Genomic DNA, 13,598 nt, shown 5'->3' on the forward strand with positions numbered 1-13,598 from the left:
TTCTTTTCCTTTTTTGCTTGCTTCCCCACTCCCCACCCCAGCTAGTACAGGAAAACAGAAACATTTGGCAATTGCACCATATTGTGGATGACTAATAGGTTGTCTTATTCATACAGAGAACTGAGAACATTGCTTTAAAAAACACGCACACCAATATATGCAGATTTGTGCATGAATCTAAAGTTCTCATTTTTCTGGAAAAATGTATGAGGGTTTTTTTCCTCATCCCACCCCACAAGAAGGCCAATTTGCAGAATTTTCTCTGAATATTGTCCATCATGTTTGTGTGAGGCAACAGCCATTGCCTACACCCGATGTCCACACAATGCCCTGAATCCCAAAATGATCTCAGGTCTGGGGCATTGCAGAGAACAGGAAATGCCCTCCAGTTGCTGCTGCTGTGGGACACCCCCAACCCAAACAATCCTGGTACCGTTGCTAATGGTGAATCCCACCCCCTCAGAAACTGTGGGATAATTTCTCCTCCCCCTGGAGGAATGCAGAGAAATGCCCCACTCCAATTTCTGAACCCATCATGTGAATATTTTTTGAGGGGTCTTTTTGCGTATGGCTCTAGTTACATACATTGTGCCTACATTACTAAAATGGGAGTGGACACTTGGGCCATTACAGCAGTGACCTGAGTGTCAGCAAGAATATAATTCATAGGCATACACAACATTATATGCATTACTTGCCAGTCCTTCTGTAACTGTCTAGTCACTGTGTAATCCAGGGATGGGGAAACCTGTGACCTGCCACATGATTTTGGACTGCAGCTCCTATTGTCCCTGACCGTTGGCCAGTCTCACTAGTGCTGATGGGAGCTGGAATCCATAATGCATTGGGATTCTGCCATAAGGTCCTGAACCTCTAATAATTCCTTGCCACACCTGCCTCTTAGTAAAGCAGTGGGCTTTGCAAATGTGTTCTTAGTGAGGATTCATTGAAAGCTTAACAATGGGTTCAAAGGAGGGCAACACTGAGGATCCGTGATATTGAAAAAGAGGTCTGTTGAGGAATGGTTGAAGGAACTAGTGAGGAGATAACTTAGAGGGCACATGACTAATACATGAAGGGCTATCACACAGAAGAGGGCAGCAGCTTGTTCCCTGTTGATGTCTCAGAGGTTAGGACTCACTCTAACAGGCTTAATTTACATAGGGGAGGTTTGGGTTTATGGTAAGCATAGTTCGGCAACGGACTGCGTGGCCCAGAGGACTGCTGGCCTCTTTATCACTGGAGGTTTTCCAGTCAAGGCTGAGCTGTGCATGTTCCAGCTCTGAATTTCCTGCATCAAACAAGGAGTTCGACACAAAGTCCTTCTTGCCAATCTTGGCCCTGCTGCTCATCTTTCAATCCCAAGGGAAGGTAGGTGGCAATGCTGCATGCCAGAACACTTCCCTCTCACTGGTGAAAGGGGCATTGTGGTGGTGGAGGAAGTGGTGGCTGGAAGGAGTGCTGCCTCTTGCACCTGCACTGCCTGTGACAGGTGCTTCCCCCTGCCATGTAGGTGGGCCAGCTCTGCTTACCACTGCCTGGTCCTCTGTGTTTATCACATATATCCCTGGTCTGAGACTTGGAGAACTATAGAGAGACACCCCTTTCCAAAAATGTTGGTGTGAAATGTTTGATCCTGTGAATGGGCTGTTTCCTTATCCATTCCCCTCTTCTGTTCTTTCACAGATTTCTTCTCTACACAGAAGGTCCTGGGCAGATTTCTGTCATCAGTAAGTGCTATAGACTGTTTCCTTCTCCCAGTTACAATTTTGTGTTGGTGTTGCCCTCCTGAATAACTTCATCACACATCTCAGGACACATTCACACCATGCATTTAGGGCATGCTTACGCCACTTTAAACACTCATGGCTTCCACTTCCCTTGCAAGAATCCTGGGAGCTGGAGCTTTTTAGGGGTGCTGAGAGTTGTTAGAGGGTTCCTAGTCCCCTCACAGAGCTACGACACCAAAAATTCTCTGTGAAGAGACTCTCAAACAATCCAAAATTTTTTGGGGGAAGCCATGATTGTTTGTAGTTGTATCATGGCACTTTAAATGTATAGTGTGAATGAGACCTAGTAAGATCAAAGCAATCTTTTTCTATGTGGTGACCAGCACCCAGGTCTGCAAAACTGCTCACCAATCTAGTCAAATGTGTCTCACCAGCAACATATGGTGGTCCATCAGAGTCTTAACAAACCAATGAAAGGGTTCTTGTACACTTGTTGAGCTACAGTAATGAGCTGAATTTGGCTTTCTGAAAGACCTTCATTGGCTCCCAGTACGCTTCCAAGCACAATTCAAAGCGTTGGTGCTGACCTTTAAAGCCCTAAACGGCCTCAAAGGCCCATTAGACCTGAAGGAGTGTCTCCACCCCCATCATTCAGCCTGGACACTGAGGTCCAGCGCCAAGGGTCTTCTGGTGGTTCCCTCAGTGCGAGAAGTGAGGTTACAGGGAACCAGGCAGAGGGCCTTCTTGGTAGTGGCGCCTGCCCTGTGGAACACCCTCCTGTCAGATGTCAAGGCAATAAGCAACTATCCGACTTTTAAAAGACAACTGAAGGCAGCCCCGTTTAGGGAAGTTTTTAATGTTTGATGCTGTACTGTTTTTAATATTCGGTTGGAAGCTGCCCAGAGTGGCTGGGGAAACCCAGCCAGATGGGCAGAGTATAAATAATTATTATTATTATTATTATTATTATTATTATTATTATTATTATTTCTGTGTGAGTCACAAGTTGTGCAGTTGTCCTGCTCTAAAAATGTGGTTTGCCACTTGCTGGTTGAGATTGTTGTGAATATGAAATACTTGTCTCACTAAAAAAAATTCCCAAAGCAACATACAAAGAACAGCAGTCCACAAACCATTTTTTGCTTATGGCCTACACAGTTCATTCCCTCAGCACATGCAGAGGATCATTCTTTACATGGAATGCAATTCAAAACTTTCTACAATGTGTTTATTTTACATCCACGGGATGTGCCTTTCTCACTCTGCACTGGCAGATCTTGAAGGATGTCAAATGGATAATTCAATTAAGATGCTGATGTGATTCAGGATGAAAAGGGGGGTTCGTCAGCTCCAAGATCAGCCCCCAAGGCTTTGGATTCTCAGCATCCAGACACACCTTCTTGAAAGTTCAGAAGGCAGATGGTGATGTAAGGCATCTAACCCAGCTAGAACAGAGCAGAAACTTGCCCTCAGGAGCTCACGGAGGTGTGTGGCTTACATAAAGAACAAGCAGGACATATAAAGAAATGTGAAAGACCAAAGAGGGATGATATCTGGGCCAGATGAGTGGATGGCATTATCAGTGACCTTTACAGCAACAGGGTTGTTTCAGAGCTATAGTTTTTTGGCTTGTTTTCTACAGTCTACAGTCTTGCTGTTTCATTTACTTCTTGTTTGCAGTGTTAGCAGATCTTGTGCAAGCTCTTGTGTGAGCGATTTGGGTTGGGTCTCTATAGGAATTTAATGGAAAGGAGAAAGGCTTGGGATGGTCTACAACTACTACTTGTCTCATTTCATTTCTGTTTTCATGTGTGATGAAAAGTCCCTTCTGACTCCAGTAACTTGCTATGCTGATAAGAGAACATGCAGACTTTAAAGGGTGCCCTGCTGGATCAGGCCCATGGCCCTTCTAGTCCACATCCCGTTTGCATAGTGGCCAACCAAATGCCTCTGGGAATCCAGCAAGCAGGATTTGAGAGCAAGACCCCTCTCCTCGCCTGCGATTTCCAACAACTGGTACTCAGAAGCCTTGCTGCCCCAACTGTGGAGTCAGAGCACAGCTCCTCTTCCATTAATTGGTCTGATCCTCTTTGAGAGCCATTCTGCTCTCATAGTAGCTATTCAGATGCTCCTGGTGAGCCTGACTTGAGTGCAAACAGGACTTGAGTGCAACAATGCTCTCCCCACTTGTGATTACTAGCAACTGATCTACAAAGACATACTGCCTCCAGTACTGCACACAGGACATTTATGTCTAGTAGCCATTGATACCTGTATCCTTCATGAAATCCTCTAAGCCACTATGAAAGCCACCCAAGTTGGTGGCCATCACCCCCTCCAGTGGGAGGGAGTTCCATGGTTTAATGATGTGCAGTGCCCTGAATCTTCCAGGATTCAGCTTTCCTGGGTGCCCCAAGTTCAGGGGCGTAGGAAGGGGGGGCAGCTCCCTCTGGGTGTCATCCCTCGGGGGGTGACAAAAAGGCACAACATGGGGGGCTTGCCCCACCGCCCCCGTGCGCAGTGGATTGCCCCACCACCGCCATTAAATGTGGTGGATTGCCCTGCCATCGGACTCGACGGATTGCCAAGCCACCACTGCTCCACACGGTGGATCGCACCGCCCCCCACGCAGCTTGCACCGCCCTCCCCGGGTGCATGGCATGGCTGCCGCTCCAGGCGCCATGCAGCTAACTCCACCACTGCCCAAGTTCTAGCACTATGACCTTTTTAGGCCAAAGAGGTTACTTTCTCTCATGAGCATTATCTGAGGGCCGCATTCTAGTGGTGTCTGGGGCCAGAGGCAAAAGGGGGTGGAACAACCTTTGTACAGTGGGCTAGCTCACACACCCCTCTCTATTTATCTGTTTAGGGCCTTCTCCAAGGAGCTCAAGATGGTTCTCCCCCTCCTCATTGGTTCTCCCCCTCCTCATTGATCCTGTGAGGTAGGTTAGGTGGAGAGGCAATGACTGGCCCGAGGCCACCCAGTGAGCTTCGTGACTCAGTGGGGATTGGAACCCAGGTCTCACAGGACCTATTTCAACACTCTAAGAGCTGCAGCACTCTGGCTGTAAGACAAGAAAGAGTCGCGAATAGATTTCAAGGGCATCTTCTAACCAGGTAGAGACACTCCAGGAGACTGTGAAGGGTAGAGCCTTCAGAAAGAGGATATTGCAGTGGTGGGAGGGTGGCCTGGTGGGAAACTGGTCATCCCTGCTTTGTACCAGTGTCGAAAATGGTGGAATCTGATAAGTAATATTAACATTGTGGTGGCTGCTAAATTCAGGGGTTTTAAAGTCAGGTTTGTCTATTTCATGCAGGAGCAGTAATATGGCTATAAATCCACATCAACTTAACAGAACCTCCATGCTAAAAGGCATTCTATCCCTGAGCATCACACATTGGTGATTCATGCCCTGCTTGTTACCTGATTAGCCATGGTGTCTTAACCAGAATGCTGTGTTGGCGGGGGGCAGGGGGCGGTTTTGATTTCATCCAGCACATCTTATTTATTGACTAAACTTTGGAAACCTTAAAAAGCATGCATGCTGAATCTAAGACCTTTTTCTTCACTGTTCAGATTTCTTTATATTTTAAGCAGTGGAATTAGCTTTATTAATAGCATAAGAATTTGATGATCCTTTCTGTTCTATGTTTAAATAATTTGTCTTGCAAATGGTAACATGGAGCAGAGAAAGGAAGGGTTTGCATATTGTCAGAACAATTACCTTCTGGAGGGAATGGAATGGGACTGTTTGCCTGTGGCTGGAAAACCCATGCCCATACCTAATACAGAATCATACATTTGTAGTGCTGGAAGGGATCTCAGGGGTCATCTAATTCAACCCCCTGCAATGCAGGAATCACAATTAAGAATCACTGACAGATGGCCATCCTGCCTCTGTTTAAAAACCTCCAATGATGGGATGGGTCCAGCACCTTTCATGGTGGCCAATTCCACAGCTCTTACTGTCAGAAAGGTTTCCCTCATGTCTTCCTGTGCTTTACGTGCTTGTCTCGGGGTGAATGCCTTTAGGAGATGGTAGACATTTCAACCCATAGGGCAACAGTGTTAACAGAGAAATCACTGAAGGTGCTGGTTCTAGTTAGAAAGATATGAGAGGGAGAGGACTAGTAGAGCTGCCCAAACTGCTAGTTCTCTGGTTTGGAGAACAATTTTGTCTATGTTGGGGTGAGGAACCTGTGGCCCTCCAGTTGTTGTTGGCTTCCCACTCCCCTCACCATGGGCCATGCTGGCTTGGGCTTGTGGGGGCTGGAGTCCAGCAACATCCGAAGGGCCACAAGCCCTGCCCCAACCAACCTCCTGATGCTCAGAAGCAGCTGGTACAGTTTTGGATTTAAAAAAATCTATGGGAACCACCTCTTCCATTGTCAGCTCCAGATCTTGAAATACAATGCTTATTTGCAATTTAATATTGATTGTTGTCAAAAGTTTGGCTCCCTTGATTAGTGTGCATAGGTCCTGTGCATGGGTCCTGTCCTGAAAACTCAGTGAGTGACCAGGGATGTAACCAAAGAAGTGGAATCGTCCTTAATTGTCTGGAAGCTCTCTCCCATCTTGGGAATGTGACATAATAATAATAATAATAATAATAATAATAATAATAATAATAATAATTTATTATTTATACTCCACCCCTCTGGCTGGGTTTCACCAGCCACTCTGGGCAGCTCCCAATCAAATATTAAAAACACAATACAGCATTAAACATTAAAAACTTCCCTAAACAGGGCTGCCTTCAGATGTCTTTTAAAAGTAGGATAGTTGTTTATTTCCTTGACATCTGATGGGAGGGTGTTCCCCAGGACAGGCGCGACTACCGAGAAGGCACTTCCAAGCCTGTTGTTGTTTGAGTTGGGCAGTGAAAAACCACGGCAGAGAGGTCACTGGCCAGAAGTGAAGGTACAGTTGGTTGCATTGGGAATCTCAACCAGCCTGCTGTAGGAGACTGCATCTACTACGTGCTGCTTGGATTATTGCAAATACAGTCATACCTTGCAAGTCAAACGGAATCCATTTCAGAAATCTGTTCAACTTCCAAAATGTTCAAAAACCAAATCGCAGCTTCTGATTGGCTGCAGGAAGCTTCTGCAGCCAATCAGAAGCCACGGATGCCCTGTCAGACATTTGGGTTCCAAAAGAACGCTTGCAAACTGGAACAATCACTTCTGGTTTTGTGGTGTTTGGGAGTCAAAACGGATGAGTTCCAGGGCATTTGACAATCAAGGTATGACTGTTTTAGTGTCACCATAAAGGTTCACATCTAAAAGAAGTTGATTTCTTAAATACCTTTCTTGGACCTGAGGTAGTTGGGGAATTTATAACCTTGGTGCTTTGCTGTGCATCTTGTCCCTGCCCTGTGTCTGCACAACTCGAAAGTGAGATGGAGCATCTTGGTTTGGAGAGCTACAGCTTTCTCCATCCACCATCCCACTGTCCCTGTTGTTAGATACAGTCATACCTCTTGTTACGTTCGGTTCAGGTTACATCTTTTCAGGTTGTGTCCCGTGGCGACCCGGAAGTACCGGAAAGGGTTACTTCCGGGTTTCGCCGCTTGCGCATGCGCAGACGCTCAAAATGATGTCACATGCAGAAGCGGCAAGTCACGACCCGCGCATGCGCAGACATGAGTTGCTTTCTGCTCATGTTGCGAGTGGGGCTCCGGAACAGATCCCGTTCACAACCAGAGGTACCACTGTAATGGCATCGCTATGGACATAATGCGGATGGAAAAGGTGCTTCAAATCCACAGGGATTTGCCTTCCAGACTAATTTTGATGGGTAGCTTTTAGGCAGCATAAAACTGTAACAAGAGTCCTGCTAGATGAGGGCAATGGGTCATTGAGTCCAACATCCAATAGCAGACAATCAGGCGCTTCCTTGAAACCCACCTAAAGGGACATCAGGACAGCAGCCCATAAGGCCTCTGAACCTGAAGGTACTATAGGATGATCAGGGTTAATACATGAGACCTCTCTCATTTTCATCTAATTCTTATTTTTTCATGAAACGTGGTCTTAAACATCAAACTATTCCCAACTTCTCTTGGTGAGATTTTGTGAGGGAGGCGTTATTGTTGTTTGTCTTTGGACAGGACTGCAAATGTTGCTACAAGTGTGATTTGATGAATAATCAGGAGGGTGAACAAGGCTCTGAAGTTCAGCATTTTCACTTCTTTTGCATAAGCAATTCACTCTTGTCAAAGACTAAATAAGAGAGACAGCTGGACTCCCCCCCACACACACTTTCTAGCAGAAGTAATAAAATCAGTGACATTTCTCTTGTCTTCTGTTAACACCCCCCCCCCTGTGTCTTGTCACTTTCTTCAGTGTAATGGTTAATGCAAAAACATTTGCCACATTCAGAGAATATGATTTGCTCTGTGGCTTGTTCATGAACATTTGGAATAAGAGCATTCTCATTTCCGTTTCCTGTCACAGAACAATAGTCACAGACCTGTGGAGTTGGAAGGGACCCCAAGGGTCATCTAGTCCAAACCCTTCCATGCAGGAATCTCAACTAAAGCATCTGTGACAGATGGCCAGCCAACCTCTGCTTAAAACCCTCCAAGGAAAGAGAGTCCATGGTCTTCTAAGGAATCTTCCTTCCAAGGGAGTCCATTCCACAGTCAAACAGCTCTTACTGTCAGAAAGTTCTTCCTGATGTTTAGTCACAAAATATGTATTTTTCATAATACATTAGTGCAAAATCTGTAATTTAATGGTGATGCACTGAAAAATATGTATTTTACATAAAACGATTGCACAACATGGAGGTAAATCATGTACAATGGGATAAGATGTAATTGGATTATCATGGAACAGGATGGTGCAGACCTATTACAGTGTGCCACTGAGACCAGAAAGGAATGGAATTAGAAACACATGCCATCTCTTACTGACACCCACAGAAACCTGGGCTCTCTGAAGCACAAAGGCTGAGTTGAAGAGCACTTGCACATATTTTTGCAGGGGAAAAGTGTATTTGAGGGTCCAGAAACCTCCAAAGCTGCCCCCCACCTTAGTGCCTGTTGCAGCCAGAACATTTATGTACATGTATGTATGTATTTAAATGTATACACTGCTTGATTGTTAAAAAAAAATCCCATCAAAGTAATTAAGATCAGATAAATGTTGGAGATGTGGATTAAGTAAATCAGATTATATACACATTCTTTGGAATTGTTCTTTAAATAGAAATATTCTGAAAATCTGTTCAGGCTAATATCTCGGATATGTTAGGATATCATATACAGTACAGCTGCACCTGCTTCCTCTTGACTTTCCTTTGCAAGTGACCACCATTGATGTGAGGGAGTTGCTGGGGGGGGAGTCACACACCAGACCCCTCCCATGAGAATGAGGATCTCCACGCACTCCGAAACCATAGCCTTTCATGTGATCACCTTGGCAGGACACCCCATTATCCTGGGAATGAGTTGGTTGGCTCTGCATGACCCAGTGGTGTCGTGGCACCAGCGATCCCTCACCTTCAGGTTGGCACACTGTGTAGAGCACAGTCTGGGAGGGGAGGAACCACGGGAAAGGAAAGCCAAGGTGGTGACAGTGTGTCTAGGGGAGAAGGACAAAATCCCTCTGCAGTACGCAGATTTTGAGGAGGTATTCAGCGAGAGGGAGGCTGACACGTTACCACCTCAATCTGATCAGGGTGTGGGAGGGGGACAAAGGGAAGACAACCATGTTTACCCCCTAGGGGCATTTGAATATCTCATTATGCCTTTTGGATTACAAAGTGGAAGCCCCTGTTTCCAAGCTTTCATGAACCATGTACTGGGTTCCCTTCTGTACTGGAACTGTGTCTGTTTCTTGGATGACATATTAGTGTTCTCAGAGAATGAAGAAGAGCACGTGCACGATGTCCGGCAAGTGTTGGAGAGGCTAAAGGAGCATCGGTTGTGGGTCAAACTGGAGAAATGCCGGTTCCATGTTCGGGAAGTGGAGTTCCTGGGTTACCGGCTGTCGGATAAGGGACTGGCTATGGATCAGGAGAAAGTGAGGGTGGTTTTGGATTGGGAAAGACCCAAGACCAAGAAGGATGTACAGAGGTTCCTTGGCTCCAGCAATTTCTACAGAAAATTTATCAAGAACTTTGCCTATTTGACAGCGCCCATAACAGATTGTCTCCGTGGAAAGAAAAAGTTCCAGTGGACTGAGGAGGCACCAAGGGGATTTGAGGAGCTAAAGAATGTCTTTGCATCAGAGGGGCAGCTGTTGAACGTGAATCCAGACAAGCCGTTACGGGTGGAAACTGATGCCTCCAATCGGAGCAGTCCTGTTGTAGCAAGATGCAGAGGGTGATTGGAGGTCGTGCACCTTTTTCTCCAGGAAACTGAACAAATCGGAGCAAAACTACAGCATCTACAACAAAGAATTGTTTGCTATTTTCGGGGCCTTTAAGCAGTGGAGACATTTCTTGATGGGGCGAAGCAGCAGGAACAGGTGTGTACAGATCACAAGAACCTGGAGTATTAGCGGACAGTGCACATGCTTTGCCAGAGGCAAATATGCTGGGTGGAGTTTTTTGCCAACTTTAATTTTAGGATCCAGTACGTGGAGAGCAGAACGTGAGAGCTGATGCGCTATCTCACAAACCCGAGTACTTGGAGGAAGAGAAGCCCCCCGTGGCCATACATATGTTCCAGGGGGATAAATGGACTTGTGGAGGAGCACTAGCTGAAGAAGCAGAACTGGTGTGACTCACTAGAGACAATGTCTTTGCTCAGAGGAAGTTTAGTGAACTCAAGAAGGGACTGGGAGCAGAGAGGGGCTTTGAGGAGAAAGGGTGGCTGTTGTTCTACTGGGGGCACTATATGTGCCTGGAGAGTCCCTAAGGGTCAGAGTTCTCAAACAGCTCCATGACAACCCTACTTTGGGGCATTTTGGACAACATGAGACCATGTTGTTAGTTACAAGGGACTTTTGGTGGCCCAAGGTGAGGGAGGATGTGTGGGACTAGGTACAAGGTTGTGACATGTGTCAGAGGGCAAAGGGTAAGGGGGCGGCTCCAGCAGGGTTACTAGAACCCCTGCCCACACCCGGGAGGCCGTGGGAGGTGTTGTCCATAGACTTCATGACGGACCTGCCCACATCCAGAGGTAAGACGGCGGTCATAGTGGTGGTGGACCTGCTGATCAAGATGTGCCACTTTGTGGTATGTTCCCATGCAGTGACAGCGGAGGAAACTGCCAAGTTGTTCGTGGATCATGTATTTCGACTGCATGAGGTCCCTTCAAGGGTAATCTCTGACTGTGGGAGGCAGTTCACCTCACAGTTCTGGCGCAAACTCATGAGTCTGTTGCAGGTAGAGGTGAGCTTCTCTACAGCAAGGCACCCAGAAACCAACGGACAAGCTGAGAGGGCGAATGCCATCCTGCAGCAGTACTTGCACTGCTACGTGAATCAAAGGAAGAATGATTGGGTGGAAAAGTTAGCACTAGCTGAGTTTCCATACAATAATGCTGAGCACGTGTCCACAGGGATGAGTCCCTTTCTTGCCAATTATGGGTGCCATCCCAGGGCTTTCCCAGGGCGGGGCGAGGAAACTTGGAGTGTACTGGCCGCAGAGCAATTCACGGAGGAAATGGTGGCCATACATCAACAGCTTAAGATGAACTTGGAGAGAGCAAAGGAGGCGTACAAGAGGAAAGCAGACAAGCATAGAAGACCAGGGGAGGTCATCCGGGTGGGTGACAAGGTGTGGTTGTCATCTCAGGGGCTGCCCCTGAGGGGGAGGTGCAAAAAACTGCTGCCTAGGAGAGTGGGCCCCTTTGAGGTCATCCAGCAGGTCAATCCAATGGCGTTTAAGTTTAAGCTGCCGAACAACATGAGGATCCACCTGGTTTTTCACAGGTTGCTGCTGTCTCCTTATAGGGAGGGACGTGGCTGCCCGGGGAGGGGGCAGGAGGTTCCCACCACGCCAAACGTAGAAGAGAGGGGAAAATGCAATGAGGTAACGGAGATACTTGACTCCAGGTGGAATGGATATCAACTGCAATATCTAGTTGCTTGGGAGGGGAAGCCCAGTAAAAAGGCAGGTCGGAGTCCTGGCTGTTTACTCGTGAGCAACCATACTCATCCTTCACAACCTTGTATACAATGCTTTGATATAGAGCTCCCGTCGCTCTGTCCCAGCTCCTACCAACCTGGCAGTTTGAAAGCATGCCAGTGCAAGTAGATAAATAGCACCGCTGTGGCGGGAAGGTAAACAGTGTTTCTGTGTGTTGTGGTTTCCATCACAATGTTCCATTGCACCAGAAGCAGTTTAGTCCTGCTGGCCACATGACCTGGAAAAGCTTTCTGTGGAGAAACGCTGGCTCCCTCGGCCAGAAAGTGAGATGAGCGTCACAACCCCATAGTCGCCTTTGACTGGACTTAACTGTCCAGGGGTCCTTTACCTTAACGTTTACCTACTATATCTGAATGGATTGAGAAAAGTTGGTCCCTAGTAACTATGATTAGGCTAACATCTTACAAAAGAGTCCATATAAACCAGCTTAACTGGTTTATTAGGAAAGGGGTATTTTTTGAAATGTTTTGAAAAAGGTTCAGTGATGATGTTCAATCTTATGCTGCTTTCAGCCTGTTGTAACAGCATTTCTGTATGCTCTTTATTTTATATATTTTATTTATTAATAAAATATATATAAAACAACAAGAATGGTTTACAAAATAATATAAAACAATACAATTATTAGTAAAAAAAAACATTAAAACATTAAAAAAAATAGAATGAGCAAGGAACTGAAAATTCTGACTCCCTCTCCACAAAGAGGCCAAGTTGCCCATGAGCAAGTCACAACTAGGAGGCGGAACCAGGGGCGGAGCCAGCGCATGTCTGTTGTGTCCTTCTCAGCTGCCGGAGGGCACCTGAGAAGGATGCAGCAGCCCACGGTGCCCTGCATCCCTTCTCAAAATTGTGCCTGGGGCAAAGCCCCACGCCAACCTTCCCATGCTATGCCTCTCGGCTGAGCACCAAGTTGGGCACACCCCACTGAAATTTTGGCCTTAAATATGATGGGAACTGGAGCAGGGAACTAGAGATGAAAATGTCATAGAATCATAGAATCATGGAGTTGGAAGAGACCACAAGGGCCATCGAGTCCAACCCCCTGCCAAGCAGGAAACACCATCAGAGCACTCCTGACATATGGTTGTCAAGCCTCTGCTTAAAGACCTCCAAAGAAGGAGACTCCACCACACTCCTTGGCAACAAATTCCACTGTCAAACAGCTCTTACTGTCAGGAAGTTCTTCCTAATGCTTAGGTGGAATCTTCTTTCTTGTAGTTTGGATCCATTGCTCCGTGTCCGCTTCTCTGGAGCAGCAGAAAACAACCTTTCTCCCTCCTCTATGTGACATCCTTTTATATATTTGAACATGGCTATCATGTCCTTTGGCAAGAGGAATGAAATGAAACTCAGCTGAGACAAAAACCTGCAAATAGTAGATGTCCCTTTTCAAAAGCAAACAACAAAAACCAGCAACTAGCCAGGTGGGAATCTGGAGCCCCAAGAAAAGTCTCAGAGAAAGAGGGTACAAGACTGCTCCAGCTGGCAGCAGCAGGCGCATCTCTCCCTGCTTGTTGGCACAGTGCCCAGCTGGCGCACAGGAGGAAGCAAAAGAAGAGCTGCCCAGCCGCTTGCTGTGGCCCTGCCTGGATCCATTCTTTTAAGTGGATCCAGAATTAATCTGCTGAGGAGACTGCTTTATTCCAAAAGCCTGTTAGAGGTAGTAAATTGGTTTTTAGCTAAGTGCCCCCCATTTTCTTCAGAGTTGATTATAGGGCGTAGAACAGGGGTCAGCAAGCTTTTCCAGCAAAGGGCCGGTCCAC

The 13,598-nt window shown here is 46.6% G+C and overlaps 2 protein-coding genes across 3 annotated transcripts in view; one reads left to right on the forward strand and one right to left on the reverse strand.

Annotated features, from left to right (window-relative positions):
* The window catches only part of LINGO1 (leucine rich repeat and Ig domain containing 1), a 696,168-nt gene that overhangs the window by 266,759 nt on the left and 415,811 nt on the right, over nt 1-13,598 (forward strand). For both annotated transcript variants that reach the window (XM_083698290.1, XM_083698291.1), the window contains exon 2: nt 1,687-1,730. The gene's annotated coding sequence lies outside the window, so the exon portion shown is untranslated. The remainder of the gene's footprint in view (nt 1-1,686; nt 1,731-13,598) is intronic.
* RCN2 (reticulocalbin 2) overlaps nt 1-13,598 on the reverse strand; it is a 1,080,843-nt gene that overhangs the window by 143,388 nt on the left and 923,857 nt on the right. The window lies entirely within an intron of this gene.

Source organism: Podarcis gaigeae, assembly GCF_964106915.1.
Source record: "Podarcis gaigeae genome assembly, chromosome: 9".
In the NCBI taxonomy this organism is placed as follows: Eukaryota; Metazoa; Chordata; class Lepidosauria; order Squamata; family Lacertidae; genus Podarcis; species Podarcis gaigeae.